The sequence below is a fragment of the Bombina bombina genome, chromosome 12 (genome assembly GCF_027579735.1).
Source record: "Bombina bombina isolate aBomBom1 chromosome 12, aBomBom1.pri, whole genome shotgun sequence".
Classification (NCBI taxonomy): domain Eukaryota; kingdom Metazoa; phylum Chordata; class Amphibia; order Anura; family Bombinatoridae; genus Bombina; species Bombina bombina.
Genome location: NC_069510.1, coordinates 101,253,702 through 101,270,316, shown reverse-complemented (window position 1 = coordinate 101,270,316; position 16,615 = coordinate 101,253,702). Strand labels below are relative to the sequence as shown.

Genomic DNA, 16,615 nt, shown 5'->3' with positions numbered 1-16,615 from the left:
AGGGTTAATATAGATAATATAGCTGGCGGCGGGGTAGGTAGATTAAATTAGGGGTTAATAATTTTAATATAGATGGCGGCGGTGTAAGGGGCTTACATTAGGGGATAGATCAGTTAGATGGTGGCGGTTTTAGGGGCTCACAGTAGGGGTTAGTTTATGTAGATGGAGACGGTTTAGGGGTTAAATACTTTATTAGGGATTGCGGCGGGGGATCGCGGTTGACAGGGAGATAGACATTGCGCATGCGTTAGGTGTTAGGTTTATTTTAGCAGATCGCGGTTGACAGGGAGATAGACATTGCGCATGCGTTAGGTGTTAGGTTTATTTAGCAGCTAGTTTAGAGAGTTACGGGGCTCCAATAGTCAGCGTAAGGCTTCTTATGGCTGCTTTTTGTGGCGAGGTGAAAATGGAGTAAGATTTCTCCATTTTCGCCACGTAAGTCCTTACGCTGTATATTGGATACCAAACTGCGCGGGTTTGGTATACCTGCCTATGGCCCAAAAAACTACGGGCGACGGCAGAAATATACGCGCGTAACTTCTAGGTTACGCCGTATATAGGATGCCAAACCCGCGAAAATATTGGCGTCGCCAGCTTTTGCGGGCGTCGATTTTTATCGGATCGACCCCCTGCCTTTGGGAAATTACATTTAAAACAAGCAGCAGACTTTTAGGGTCCAATATTGATTTCATTTGTATGACTGTTTAACTCTTACATACATTTTTATTTTAATACTGTACATATTTGTTTTAATTCCTTTGCTTCCCACTCTCCCCTGTAACCCATTACCCTCCCTTGGTACCCATCCCTCTCCTTTTTTTTTCTTTTTTTTTAACACTTAAAAAAAATAATAAATAATAATTTTAAAACTTTATTTGAAAAACAAAATATACAATATGTAATGAGTAAGTAAAACAGTAATTTTGCAGTACTCAGTCCCCAAATTTATAAAGAGATGGTCCGATCCAGTGTGACCATATTAAAGGGACACTCAAGTCAAAATTAAACTTTCATGATCATATAGAGCAGCAATTTTAAACAACTTTCCAATTTACTTCTATTATTAAAATGTGCACACACTTTTTTTTATTTACCCTTTTTGACTCACCAGCTCCTACTGAGCATGTGCAAGAATTCACAGAATATACATATATGCATTTGTGATTGGCTGATAGCTGTCACATGATATGGGGGTGTGGAACTATAAATGACTTTGAAATCTGTCAGAAAGAAATCTACTTCTCATTTCAAGTTCAGACTAAATGCTATTGCATTGTTTCATTTTCATGCATTTGTTCATTTTGCAAATCTACTGTATTTACTGGTCCTTTAAGCTAAAGTTAAATTAGTCAGAGTCCAATTCTGCTCATTAGTGGGTGGATAAGTTAAATGCAGTATGATGATGGAGTCCTCAATATAGTCATGTCATAGATTGCTCCCAGTGGAACTTTATGTCTAGGGATTAGGGAATAGGACAATTTGTTACTTGTTAGGAAACCATATTCCTTTTTTTAGGGTTAGGTTAATGATAAGGACTGGGGAATATTTAGTATTATGGATTACATAGTTCTAATTTTAGGGTTTAGAATAGGGCAGAGGTTTTCTGGTTAAAATTGGTTAATGCAGGGAAAAATAAGAGGCTAGTGTGTCTATTAAAGTATTTGTTAGAGGATATGGTTGGGGGACGTGTTGGTTTGGGAAGGGCTGTTTCTGTCGCTCACGGGGGGAGGGTTGTCATCTCCCATTCAGTAGGGTAGGTGACCATTGAAGGTATGTGAAGGAATCAGGGCGAGATCAGGCAGTTAGGGATCAGCTCCAATCAAAGGAGGAGTAGCATACTAATTATCCAAAACTACCTATGGGTCGATTAAGGGAGGAAAGGTACTACAATGCTGAGAATGAGGCTCTTATTGAAGCATACTATTGTAGGGTGCAGCTTGTCAGTATATGGCCGGGTTATAATACAATATATTTAATAATTATTCTTTAAACAAACCCCCAATAAAATGCATATACAAAACAATACAATTAATGTAAATTCCTAAATTCTTTATATTAGTTAACATTTATAGACACATTGAATTATATCTATAGAAACCAGATTATAAATCAAACTATACAAGTTTAAAACTGTTACAATATTCTTTACAAAGTAAACCAAATATATCTTTAGAATTAACCTTATTCACAATTGAATTGCATTAAAATACCACAATATAATATCACAGTATGGGTCCCTAACTTCCAGACAAATATACTTAAGCTATTAAGCCCACAAGTGATTCTATACCACCCTAATTAAAACACCAGAAATTACACTCTCTCTATCCCGTAAGCTTCTTCTCAAAAACAATACTGACACACTGCCTCCCTTTACCACCAAATGGAACTTGGATTTGGCAACCCACATAGACCATGGTAGGTGGGTCAATATCTTTAGCTCGGTTGGGAAATCCTCGACATCAGCAGTAATATTAGAACTCAATTTTAAAATCCTTCTCCGCTGGTACCTAACCCCATCACGGCTAAACAGTATATACCCAAATACACCAGACACATGCTGGAGGGGCTGTGGTAGCCGCGGCAATCTATTACACATGTGGTGGCAATGCCCTAGAATTTGCCCACTCTGGAACTCAGTGGAATCACATTTTAGACAGAGTATCTCCCCCGATCTCACACTAAGTCCAGACATAGCCCTGTTGAACGACCTACCCAAATTAACTTGCCGCCTTAGACTCCTAATACTACAGATAGGCCTCAATAGTGCTAGGAAACTAATAGCTCGCCACTGGAAAAAACCTACGTATATCTCTAAACAGATGTGGCTAGAGGAAGTGGAAGAGCAGCTTTCGCTAGAGCAATATGGCTATCTCTGCCGCAATAAGATGGACACTTTCCTAAACGCTAAGTTCATTTGGCAAGAATCCTTACACAACATTACCAACACATAAACAGTAAGATTATTCCCAGACTCTCCCCGTACAAGAGACAATAAGCTATAAACCCCTAGATATCACCAGATGCGACTAAATAGACCAACGACTTGACGCCACACTTACATACCCTGTGTAGGCCAGGAGATGCACCAGATTTTAACTCACCTTGCAGAGACAAACAATGTTTAGAGTAATTTAGTGAATTCAAATGTTTGCAGAACCAACAGTTGAACTTTATCCCCCTGGTTTATTAGTTAAAATACTACCCCCCCCCCCTCCTGGTCTTACAATTCTCGATTCAGTGAAGCAGAAGATTACCCTATCTACCCAGCTCCCAAGAAAGGCCCATAGCAAGAACCTAGACATGGGTATCAGACTCAAGTTTGCCCAGGATGGGAGGGGGTAAGAGAAGAAGGCTGGCACAATGGACATTACCTACAAAATATTGTTGAATTGCATATGACAGCTTTGTAATATTGATGACCAGTGAAAATTGTTATTGTTAAAATCTTTAATAAAAAAAAAAAAACAAAAAAAAAAACAACACCAGAAATTATATATATTCTTACTGTAAACATTCAGTTTATATGCCAATTTATCTAAGCTGAAATAAATTCTTAATGATCTAAAATTTAGACAAATACTAATATATATATATATATATATATTTGCAAAGATAAATTACTTAGCATTAATGACTAGTTTTAAATTACACAGGATTATGAGATTTCCAACACATCCTCTCACCAAACTCAGAGAAAATACACAGCCTTTTCCACTCAGCTGCAACAACTGCCATCTAACTTACTACAGTTTGATTTCTAACACATCCTCTCCCAAACTCAGAGAAAATACACAGCCTTTTCCACTCAGCTGCAACAACTGCCATCTAACTTACTACAGTTTGATTTCTAACACATCCTCTCCCAAACTCAGAGAAAATACACAGCCTTTTCCACTCAGCTGCAACAACTGCCATCTAACTTACTACAGTTTGATTTCCAACACATCCTCTCCCAAACTCAGAGAAAATACACAGCCTTTTCCACTCAGCTGCAACAACTGCCATCTAACTTACTACAGTTTGATTTCCAACACATCCTCTCCCAAACTCAGAGAAAATGCACAGCCTTTTCCACTCAGCTGCAACAACTGCCATCTAACTTACTACAGTTTGATTTCCAACACATCCTCTCCCAAACTCAGAGAAAAACAGAATTTATGCTTACCTGATAAATTACTTTCTCCAACGGTGTGTCCGGTCCACGGCGTCATCCATTACTTGTGGGAATATTCTCTTCCACAACAGGAAATGGCAAAGAGCACAGCAAAAGCTGTCCATATAGCCCCTCCTCAGGCTCCGCCCCCCCAGTCATTCGACCGATGGTTAGGAGAAAAAAGGAGAAACTATAGGGTGCCGTGGTGACTGTAGTGTATAGAGAAAGAAATTTTTCAAACCTGATTAAAAAACCAGGGCGGGCCGTGGACCGGACACATCGTTGGAGAAAGTAATTTATCAGGTAAGCATAAATTCTGTTTTCTCCAACATTGGTGTGTCCGGTCCACGGCGTCATCCATTACTTGTGGGAACCAATACCAAAGCTTTAGGACACGGATGAAGGGAGGGAGCAAATCAGGTTACCTAAACAGAAGGCACCACGGCTTGCAAAACCTTTCTCCCCAAAACAGCCTCCGAAGAAGCATAAGTATCAAATTTGTAGAATTTGGCAAAAGTGTGCAGAGAAGACCAAGTCGCTGCCTTACATATCTGATCAACAGAAGCCTCGTTCTTGAAGGCCCATGTGGAAGCCACAGCCCTAGTAGAGTGAGCTGTGATTCGTTCAGGAGGCTGCCGTCCGGCAGTCTCATAAGCCAATCGGATGATGCTTTTCAGCCAGAAAGAAAGAGAGGTAGCAGTAGCTTTTTGTCCTCTCCTCTTACCAGAGTAAACGACAAACAAAGATGAGGTTTGTCTAAAATCCTTTGTTGCTTCTAAATAGAATTTTAAAGCACGAACTACATCTAAATTGTGTAACAACCGTTCCTTCTTTGAAACTGGATTCGGACACAGAGAAGGAACAACTATTTCCTGGTTAATATTCCTATTGGAAACAACTTTGGGAAGAAAACCAGGTTTAGTACGCAAAACGACCTTATCTGAATGGAACACCAGATAGGGTGGATTACACTGCAAAGCAGATAATTCAGAAACTCTTCTAGCAGAAGAAATAGCAACCAAAAACAGAACTTTCCAAGATAGTAACTTGATATCTATGGAATGTAAAGGTTCAAACGGAACCCCTTGAAGAACTGAAAGAACTAAATTTAGACTCCAAGGAGGAGTCATGGGTCTGTAAACAGGCTTGATTCTGACCAAAGCCTGTACAAAGGCTTGTACATCTGGCACAGCTGCCAGTCGTTTGTGTAACAAGACAAATAAAGCAGAAATCTGTCCTTTTAGAGAACTTGCTGACAATCCCTTATCCAAACCTTCTTGGAGAAAGGAGAGGATCTTAGGAATTTTAATCTTACTCCAGGAGAATCCCTTGGATTCACACCAACAGATATATTTTTTCCATATTTTATGGTAAATCTTTCTGGTCACAGGTTTTCTGGCTTGGACCAGAGTATCTATCACTGAATCTGAAAACCCACGCTTGGATAAAATCAAGCGTTCAATTTCCAAGCAGTCAGCTGCAGAGAAACTAGATTTGGATGTTCGAATGGACCTTGTACTAGAAGATCCTGTCTCAAAGGTAGCTTCCATGGTGGAGCCGATGACATATTCACCAGGTCTGCATACCAAGTCCTGCACGGCCACGCAGGAGCTATTAGAATCACAGAGGCCTTCTCCTGTTTGATCCTGGCTACAAGCCTGGGAAGGAGAGGGAACGGTGGAAACGCATAAGCTAGGTTGAACGACCAAGGCGCCACTAATGCATCCACTAGAGTCGCCTTGGGATCCCTGGATCTGGACCCGTAGCAAGGAACCTTGAAGTTCTGACGAGACGCCATCAGATCCATGTCTGGAATGCCCCATAATTGAGTCAACTGGGCAAAAACCTCCGGGTGGAGTTCCCACTCCCCCGGATGGAAAGTCTGACGACTCAGATAATCCGCCTCCCAGTTGTCTACTCCTGGGATGTGAATTGCAGATAGGTGGCAGGAGTGATCCTCCGCCCATTTAATGATCTTGGATACCTCTCTCATCGCCAAGGAACTCTTTGTTCCCCCCGGATGGTTGATGTAAGCTAAAGTCGTCATGTTGTCTGACTGAAATCTTATGAATCCGGCCTTCGCTAGTTGAGGCCAAGCCCGGAGAGCATTGAATATCGCTCTCAGTTCCAGGATGTTTATCGGGAGAAGAGACTCTTCCCGAGACCATAGACCCTGAGCTTTCAGGGAATCCCAGACCGCGCCCCAGCCTAATAGACTGGCGTCGGTCGTGACAATGACCCACTCTGGTCTGCGGAAACTCATTCCCTGAGACAGGTGATCTTGGGACAACCACCAACGGAGTGAGTCTCTGGTTATCTGGTCTACTTGAATCTTTGGAGACAAGTTTGCATAGTCCCCATTCCACTGATTGAGCATGCACAGTTGTAATGGTCTTAGATGAATTCGAGCAAAAGGAACGATGTCCATTGCTGCAACCATCAACCCTACTACTTCCATGCACTGAGCTATGGAAGGCTGCAGAATAGAGTGAAGAACTTGACAAGCGTTTAGAAGCTTTGACTTTCTGAATTCTGTCAGGAAGATCTTCATTTCTAAAGAATCTATTATTGTTCCCAAAAAGGGAACTCTTGTGGACGGAGACAGGGAACTTTTTTCTACGTTCACCTTCCACCCGTGAGATCTGAGAAAGGCTAGAACAATGTCTGTATGAGCCTTTGCCTTGGAAAGAGACGACGCTTGAATTAGAATGTCGTCCAGATAAGGTACCACTGCAATGCCCCTTGGTCTTAGAACTGCCAGAAGGGACCCAAGCACCTTTGTGAAAATTCTGGGAGCAGTAGCTAGTCCGAATGGAAGAGCCACGAACTGATAATGTTTGTCCAGAAAGGCGAACCTTAGGAACTGATGATGATCTTTGTGGATAGGAATATGTAGGTACGCATCCTTTAAATCCACGGTAGTCATATATTGACCCTCCTGGATTGTAGGTAAAATTGTTCGAATGGTTTCCATTTTGAACGATGGAACTCTGAGAAATTTGTTTAGAATTTTTAAATCCAGAATTGGTCTGAAAGTTCCCTCTTTTTTGGGAACTACAAACAGGTTTGAGTAAAACCCCTGACCTTGTTCCACAGCTGGAACTGAGAGAATCACTCCCATCTTAAACAGGTTTTCTACACAATGTAAGAATGCCTGTCTCTTTATTTGGTTTGAAGATAAGTGAGACATGTGGAACCTTCCTCTTGGGGGTAGTTCCTTGAATTCTAGAAGATAACCCTGAGAGACTATTTCTAGTGCCCAGGGATCCTGAACATCTCTTGCCCAAGCCTGAGCGAAGAGAGAGAGTCTGCCCCCTACTAGATCCGGTCCCGGATCGGGGGCTACCCCTTCATGCTGTCTTGGAAGCAGCAGCAGGCTTCTTGGCCTGTTTACCCTTATTCCAGCCTTGCATTGGTTTCCAAGCTGGTTTAGTCTGGGAGGCGTTACCCTCTTGTCTAGAGGCTGCCGTGTTAGAAGCTGGTCCGTTCCTGAAACTGCGAAAGGAACAAAAATTGGACTTATTCTTAGCCTTGAAAGGCCTATCCTGTGGGAGGGCATGGCCCTTTCCCCCAGTGATGTCTGAAATAATTTCCTTTAATTCTGGCCCAAAAAGGGTCTTACCCTTGAAAGGGATATTAAGCAATTTTGTCTTGGAAGATACATCCGCCGACCAAGACTTTAGCCAGAGCGATCTGCGCACCACAATTGCAAACCCTGAATTTTTCGCCGCTAATCTCGCTAACTGCAAAGCGGCATCTAAAATAAAGGAATTAGCTAACTTAAGTGCGTGAATTCTGTCCATGACTTCCTCATATGGAGTCTCCATATTAAGCGACTTTTCTAGTTCATCGAACCAGAAACACGCCGCCGTAGTGACAGGAATAATGCACGAAATTGGTTGGAGGAGGTAACCTTGCTGAACAAAAATCTTTTTAAGCAAACCCTCCAATTTGTTATCCATAGGATCTTTGAAAGCACAATTGTCCTCAATAGGAATAGTCGTGCGCTTAGCTAGGGTAGAAACTGCCCCCTCAACCTTAGGGACTGTTTGCCATGTGTCCTTCCTTGGGTCGACCATGGGCAACAATTTCTTAAATATAGGAGGTGGGACAAAGGGTATACCTGGTCTCTCCCACTCCTTATTCAGTATGTCCGCCACCCTTTTAGGGATCGAGAAGGCATCAGGGTGCACCGGGACCTCTAAGAATTTGTCCATCTTGCACAATTTTTCTGGAATGACCAAAGAGTCACAATCATCCAGAGTAGATAGCACCTCCTTAAGTAATGCGCGGAGATGCTCTAACTTAAATTTAAACGTCACAACATCAGGTTCTGCCTGTTGAGAGATTCTCCCTGAATCTGAAAGCTCTCCCTCAGACAAACCCTCCCTCACTGCCACTTCTGACTGGTGTGAGTGTATGACAGATAAACTATCGTCAGCGCCTTCTTGCTCCACTGTATTTAAAACTGAGCAATCACGCTTTCTCTGAAATGCTGGCATTTTGGATAAAATATTAGCTATGGAATTATCCATTACTGCCGTTAATTGTTGCATAGTAACAAGCATTGGCGCGCTAGATGTACTAGGGGTCGCCTGCGCGGGCATAACTGGTGTTGACACAGAAGGAGAGGATGAAGAACTATCCCCACTACCTTCATTTGAGGAATCATCCTGGGCAACCTTACTAAATGTGACAGTACTGTCCTTACTTTGTTTGGACGCTATGGCACAATTATCACATACATTTGAAGGGGGGACCACCTTGGCCTCCATACATACAGAACATGATCTATCTGAAGGTACAGACATGTTAAACAGGCTTAAACTGGTTAATAAAGCACAAAAAACGTTTTTAAACAAAACCGTTACTGTCTCTCTAAAACAGAGCACACTTTATTACTGAATATGTTAAAAACTATGAAGGAATTATCCAATCTTTACCAAATTTTCACCAGTGTCTTAATGCATTCAAAGTATTGCACCCCAATTTTCAAGATGTTAACCCTTAAAATGAGGAAACCGGAGCCGTTTGCAATTTTAACCCCACTACAGTCCCAGCCACAGCCTTTGTTGCGACTTCACCTATCCCAGGGGGGTATACGATACCAATTCAAGCCTTCCAGGAACGTTTTCAGTGGATACCAGACCCTCTCACATGCAGCTGCATGCCCGGCACTCAAAAGAAACTGCGCAATAATGGCGCGAAAATGAGGCTCTGCCTACAACAGTGAAAGGCCCTTCCTGACTGGAAAGGTGTCTTAACTAGTGCCTGGCGTTAAAAACGTTCCCCCAAACAATAAAAAGTGTGAAATCCACTTCAAACTGTAAATAATACTTAAATAAACAATCGATTTAGCCCTTAAGAGTGTCCACCAGTTAATAGCCCATAATAAGCCCTTTATTCTTTCTGAGTCTAAGAAAATGGCTTACCGATCCCCATGAGGGAAAATGACAGCCTTCCAGCATTACACAGTCTTGTTAGAAAAATGGCTAGTCATACCTTGAGCAGAAAAGTCTGCAAACTGTTCCCCCCCAACTGAAGTTCTCTGGGCTCAACAGTCCTGCGTGGGAACAGCAATTGATTTTAGTTACTGCTGCTAAAATCATACTCCTCTTTTAAACAGAACTCTTCATCTCTTTCTGTTTCAGAGCAAATAGCACATACCAGTACTATTTCAAAATAACAAACTTTTGATAGAAGAATAAAAAACTACAACTAAACACCACATACTCTTCACCATCTCTGTGGAGATGCTACTTGTTCAGAGCGGCAAAGAGAATGACTGGGGGGGCGCAGCCTGAGGAGGGGCTATATGGACAGCTTTTGCTGTGCTCTTTGCCATTTCCTGTTGGGGAAGAGAATATTCTCACAAGTAATGGATGACGCCGTGGACCGGACACACCAATGTTGGAGAAATACACAGCCTTTTCCACTCAGCTGCAACAACTGCCATCTAACTTACTACAGTTTGATTTCCAACACATCCTCTCCCAAACTCACAGAAAATACACAGCCTTTTCCACTCAGCTGCAACAACTGCCATCTAACTTACTACAGTTTGATTTCCAACACATCCTCTCCCAAACTCAGAGAAAATACACAGCCTTTTCCACTCAGCTGCAACAACTGCCATCTAACTTACTACAGTTTGATTTCCAACACATCCTCTCCCAAACTCAGAGAAAATACACAGCCTTTTCCACTCAGCTGCAACAACTGCCATCTAACTTACTACAGTTTGATTTCCAACACATCCTCTCCCAAACTCAGAGAAAATACACAGCCTTTTCCACTCAGCTGCAACAACTGCCATCTAACTTACTACAGTTTGATTTCCAACACATCCTCTCCCAAACTCAGAGAAAATACACAGCCTTTTCCACTCAGCTGCAACAACTGCCATCTAACTTACTACAGTTTGATTTCCAACACATCCTCTCCCAAACTCAGAGAAAATACACAGCCTTTTCCACTCAGCTGCAACAACTGCCATCTAACTTACTACAGTTTGATTTCCAACACATCCTCTCCCAAACTCAGAGAAAATGCACAGCCTTTCCACTCAGCTGCAACAACTGCCATCTAACTTACTACAGTTTGATTTCCAACACATCCTCTCCCAAACTCAAGAAAATGCACAGCCTTTTCCACTCAGCTGCAACAACTGCCATCTAACTTACTACAGTTTGATTTCCAACACATCCTCTCCCAAACTCAGAGAAAATACACAGCCTTTTCCACTCAGCTGCAACAACTGCCATCTAACTTACTACATGTAGCCTTCTGGAAAGCAGCTGCTAAACAACTTCTGCAACTCACTTCCTCTTTCAGTCTGTCACAATGGACTGATTCTCCCGCTCACAAAGACGGTCACTCTCTTGACCTGATCTTTAGCTATCGATGCACTCTCTCAAACTTCTCAAACTCCCCTTTTCCTCTTTCTGACCACCATCTCCTTACCTGCAACATATCATCCCTTCCTACAACTCTCCCACCTTCTACTCCTCACACCAAACTTCACAGAAGCATTAGGTCTTTAGATCAGCAACAACTTGCTAATTTCCTTAAACCGCTCCTCTCATCCTTCTCCTCCTTTTCCTGCCCTGAACAATCTATCTGCCACTATAATTCCACCCTTATATCCGTCCTTGACAATCTCGCCCCTCTTACCACTGCTCGGAAATCACACACTCATCCCCAGCCCTGGCATACTCCTCTGACACGGTACCTACGCAGATGTTCCCATACTGCTGAACGGCATTGGAGAAAATCACGGAGTTCAGCCGATTTTCTTCATTACAAATTCATCTTGAACTCCTACTACTCTGCCCTTAATCTCCACAAGCAACACAACTTCTTTACTCTTATCTCTAATCTTTCTTCAAACCCAAAACGTCTCTTCTCCACTTTCAATACTCTCCTCCGCCCTCCCCCACTTCCTAATACAACTTCTCTGTCAGCTCAAGACTTTGCCAGTCACTTCATTAACAAATTTGACTCCATCAGACATGAAATCAGCTCTCAACACAATTACATTCTCTCCCCCCCCTCAAACACTCTCACTCAACCACAACCCTCATAACCTGAAACTTAGTTCATTCTTCCCTGTTACTGAGGAAGAAGTTTCAGCACTTATACTGCACTCTCACCTCACTACCTGTCCCCTTGACCCTATCCCCTCGCAGCTGCTCCCCTCTCTCTCTGCTACCCTTACCCCTATACTAACACACATTTTCAACCTCTCCCTCAGCACTGGTACATTTCCCTCATCGATGAAACATGCACTGGTCACACCTATCCTCAAAAAACCTTCCCTTGATCCTACTTCCCCATCCAACTACTGCCCTATTTCCCTCCTCCCTCTTGCTTCAAAGCTTCTCGAAAAACTAGTATATGCACGCCTATCCCATTTCCTTACGTTAAACTCCCTTCTTGACCCGCTGCAATCTGAATTTCGTCCCTATCACTCCACAGAGACAGCTATTGTTAAGGTCACCAACGACCTACTTACAGCTAAATCAAAAGGCCACTTCTCTCTGCTTATCCTCCTTGATCTGTCCGCAGCCTTTGACACTGTCGACCACCCTCTTTTGCTCCAAACCCTCCAATCCTTCGGCATCTGTGACACAGCCCTTTCGTGGCTCTCTTCCTACCTGTCAAACCGTACCTTCAGTGTAGGCTTCTCTGGGGCCTCCTCTGCCCCGTCACCACTTTCTGTCGGAGTACCGCAAGGCTCTGTCCTCGGTCCCCTTCTCTTCTCAATCTATACGTCATCACTAGGTTCCCTAATTAAGTCCCACGGTTTCCAATATCATTTGTATGCCGATGACACCCAAATCTACTTCTCTGCACCAGAACTATCTCCTTCCGTGCTAACCCGTGTCACTAACTGTCTTTCTCACATCTCTTCCTGGATGTCTACCTCAAGCTAAATCTCTCCAAAACTGAGCTCCTCATTTTCCCCCATTCTTCCAAAATCTCCACCCCCAATATCTCTATAACTGTCAACAACTCCATCATTACCCCTACCCCGCATGCCCGATGTCTCTGGGTCACATTTGACTCAGATCTTTCCTTCACTCCTCACATTCAGTCCTTGGCTTCAGCCTGCCGCTTCCACCTTAAAAACATCTCTAAAATTAGACACTTCCTTACACAAGACACAACTAAGATTTTAATCCACTCTCTCATTCTTTCCCGCCTTGATTACTGCAACTCTGTTCTCTCTGGTCTCCCAACCTGCCGCCTAGCTCCTTTACAATCCATATTGAATGCCTCTGCCAGACTCATCTTCCTTACACATCGCTCTTCATCTGCTGCGCCTCTCTGCCAATCCCTTCACTGGCTTCCTCTTGCTTCTAGGATCAAACACAAAACTCTCACTCTTACATACAAAGCCCTCAACTGCACTGCTCCCCCCTACATCTCAGACCTTGTCTCCAGATACTCTCCCTCCCGTCCCCTTCGCTCTGCTCATGACCTCCTACTCTCCTCCTTTCTTGTCACCTCATCACACTCCCATTTACAGGACTTCTCCAGACTGGCTCCCATCTTGTGGAACTCTCTGCCTCACTCCACAAGACTCTCTTCTAGTTTTAAAAGCTTCAAGTGCTCCCTAAAGACTCTACTGTTCAGGGACGCATACAACCTACGCTAACCTTTCCTTATACCAGTTCCTCTCCTCCACTGCAATCCCCTGAACCCTCTTAGCATGTAAGCCTAAAAGTCCAGCTGTTTGTAAATCACCTTCTTAAGAGATGACTACAACAGTGCAACTCTTGGCAGGGCCCTCTACCCTATAATTGTTTTGTTGTACTGCCCCTTTGTTTATAGCGCTGCGGAATCTGTTGGCGCTCTACAAATAACCGATAATAATAATAATAATAATTATGAGCACAAACTAAAATACAAAGTGTCCTTTCAAAATTACTAACTGCAATTTAGTTATAGTTACCAAATACCTTTGATTTAAATATTATACATATAATTATCAATCGCGTATGCTTCACCAAAAATAACCAAATCGATATTTCAGCTTCCAATATTTCTGGTTTCACCTCATATGAAAATAAGGGTATTTGCAATGTTGATAAGAAAAAGTAGCCCAGTTTGCTCAAAGTGACTGTTTTCCAATGCAGTAAGTTATCAGTCCAGAGTTCAGCAAAAAGTCAGCCAGCCTCTCCTCTCCTCTTACATTCAGCTTATATTATCTTAATCATTGGTGAAACAATATGATAGGCCCTTCGGAAGCTTGTCTGTGATTCGTCCTTGGATCTGAATATCTCATAGGTTATTTTGGGAAACGCCTCCCTGAGCAGCCAAATGCCTTTTGGCTGTGATACCATTCCTGATCCATAGGTGGCAGCAGACAGCCAGGAATGCATCTCTCATCATCAATATTGCTAACAATTTAATACATCCTTATAAAGTGATTATTCAACACACCATGATTCCTAGTACTAATAAGGTACATGTTCAAATACACATGGATCACACAGTACAATTTTTTCTGATCATTTTAAGACCAAACGTGAAAATATTCCACTTATAATTTATAAAATGCGTTTAAAATCATATTTTCTATGAATTTATTTAAAAGGATTATAATATCTTCATCATGGATTTACTTACTCTCTCAGCCATCATCTTATATCTCATACATACCTTGAGATCAGCAAACATATGTCATTTTCATATAATTATATCTACATTGAATTACTATCCCATACAGATTAATATTTCATATCTGTATATCTCTCTTTGAGAGTATAAAACATAGGATATTATTTAAAATACCAATTATATGTGTACTTATTAGATACATGAAAGATAAAAAGAAATAGGTTATTAAAATTGGACATTGACTGTATTGCTACTTATTAAATTCAGCAAGTATTCATATTTAATGTTATACAAATAGACAATCTGATATCCATTATTTTGTACCTATTATTTGATAGTCTGAGGCATATATTAAATAATTGAAAACTAGATAGATAATCAACTATCAAAAGTACACAGGTCAAGATATTTTGAAATCTTAATTCTTGGCTTCTATGCTTCCAAGGGACACATGTTTTTAAAACCATGATTTACATTTCTAGTTTGTCTGGAAATGAGGATGTGTATTTAGATCTCAGCAGGGTCAATTTAACACTCAGATGGTAAAAACTACAATTCCTTGAACATGTTTGTAGATTCAACCATTCTCACAGACGGACCATCTATTCCCCACAGGTGGCCTGTGGAGTTCGAGTTCCTTACCCATCTTGGTCAGGAAGCCCATATATGGGCATATACCTTTGAGGGTTTCAAAAATGCTAATATTTACCTTGAAGTGGTTCACTGGTCTTATCTTATACAAAGCTTTAAACCTTTTTGTTCTTTCTTAAGATAACTATGACAACAATTCTTTTGATGAATGAGAGAGGGGGGCTGGTTCACTCAGCCAATAATCATTTGGCAGTGGTAATATAACTGCTGTAACAATGACATCTGGAGTTTTGCAAATAAAATTAATTATTTGGTGTACACAATATATATATAATAACATTCACATATCTTCTGACAAGCTAATGCAGCATAGTTTTTATAATTCAAAACTGTAGAGGCAGATCCATGCTGCAGTATGTGCACTTGGCAAGACTAGGACAGTCACCAGCATAAAACATATTCTACACAACTGCAGAAGAGTTTTTAAATAAAATGCTAAAGGAGCATTAGTATGCAATGGGAACAGGTGGTGGACCATAAAGCCCACTCACTTATGGTCCATTGGAGAATATGTTAAAAAAAAAAAAAAAGTACAAAATCACCAGAATCTGTACATGGAGTGGAGGGCACAGTTGATTCTCAGCAGCCATTGCAAGACATTCATTCAGGTCAGTTTCCTCTTATCTGTAAGGGGAAAATAATGTTAGTGATTTTACTTAATTATGCTGTCTACTGTTTGTATATTGATGTATAATGTGAGGTAATTGTTGTTTATTAAGAACATTAATTTAAAATGTAGCATGTGTTTCCCTTTTTGTATGTTTTTAGCCATACAGACTACTTTAAAGTGTACTCAGAGGAGCTTTAAGTGGAACATTAATTTAAAATGTAGCATGTGTTTCCCTTTTTGTATGTTTTTAGCCATACAGACTACTTTAAAGTGTACTCAGAGGAGCTTTAAGTGGAACACTTGGAGAGCATCAAGGACAGCATAATGTCAACCCACCTATGAAGCAGAACCACAAACACAGCCAATCCAATCAACTATCTAATTCCTACAACTCCTGGCAGAGGCAAGTTACACCCTTGATACTGCTCTTCAGTAGGGATGGGCGAAAGTGGTGAAACTGCAATTAGTTTGGTAGAACGAATAGTCCTGTGGACCTTAGTTTTGGACAATCAAATGTTGATAAAAATGTAAATCCATTAAAATTCAGTAATCAAATGTTATTTCCATTTTTCGGATGTTACTTTCGTCTTCAAATGTTCATAATTAGATCGACTATCCACATTTGACATTTAAAATAGAACATTTAACTTAAAGTGAAGGTCCATTTTGATGAATTAGTGTCCGGATAAACCTATTAAAAATAAGGGCACTTTAATTCATCAAAATTGAAATTTCACTGTTTTCTTCAAAAGCGTACCTTTTAATCCTGGCAGCCGCTCCAGCACTTCCTCCGCCCGTCGCAAGCCGTCTTTGAATCTGGCTTCCTCCAATCACAGAGTTGCATCAGGCCAAGATTCCCCCAGGGGGAAGCTGTGATTGGAGGAAACCTGATTCATCATTTCTGACGTCTGCAGAGGCTTCCGACGGCCGGGGGAATCGATGGAGCAGCATTCAGGATTAAACGGTAAGTTTTTGAAGAAAACAGTGAAATCTCAATTTTGATGAATTAAAGTGCCCTTGTTTTTAAAAGGTTTATTAAAAACCGGGCACTAATTCATCAAAATGAACCTTCA

General features: G+C 41.5%; 1 protein-coding gene across 1 annotated transcript in view; it reads right to left on the bottom strand.

The window, feature by feature from the left end:
- Positions 1 to 16,130, bottom strand: part of WNK3 (WNK lysine deficient protein kinase 3) — a 544,128-nt gene extending 527,998 nt beyond the window's left edge. The window contains exon 1 of the mRNA XM_053695870.1: positions 15,475 to 16,130. The gene's annotated coding sequence lies outside the window, so the exon portion shown is untranslated. The remainder of the gene's footprint in view (positions 1 to 15,474) is intronic.
- Between the last annotated feature and the right edge of the window lie 485 nt (positions 16,131 to 16,615).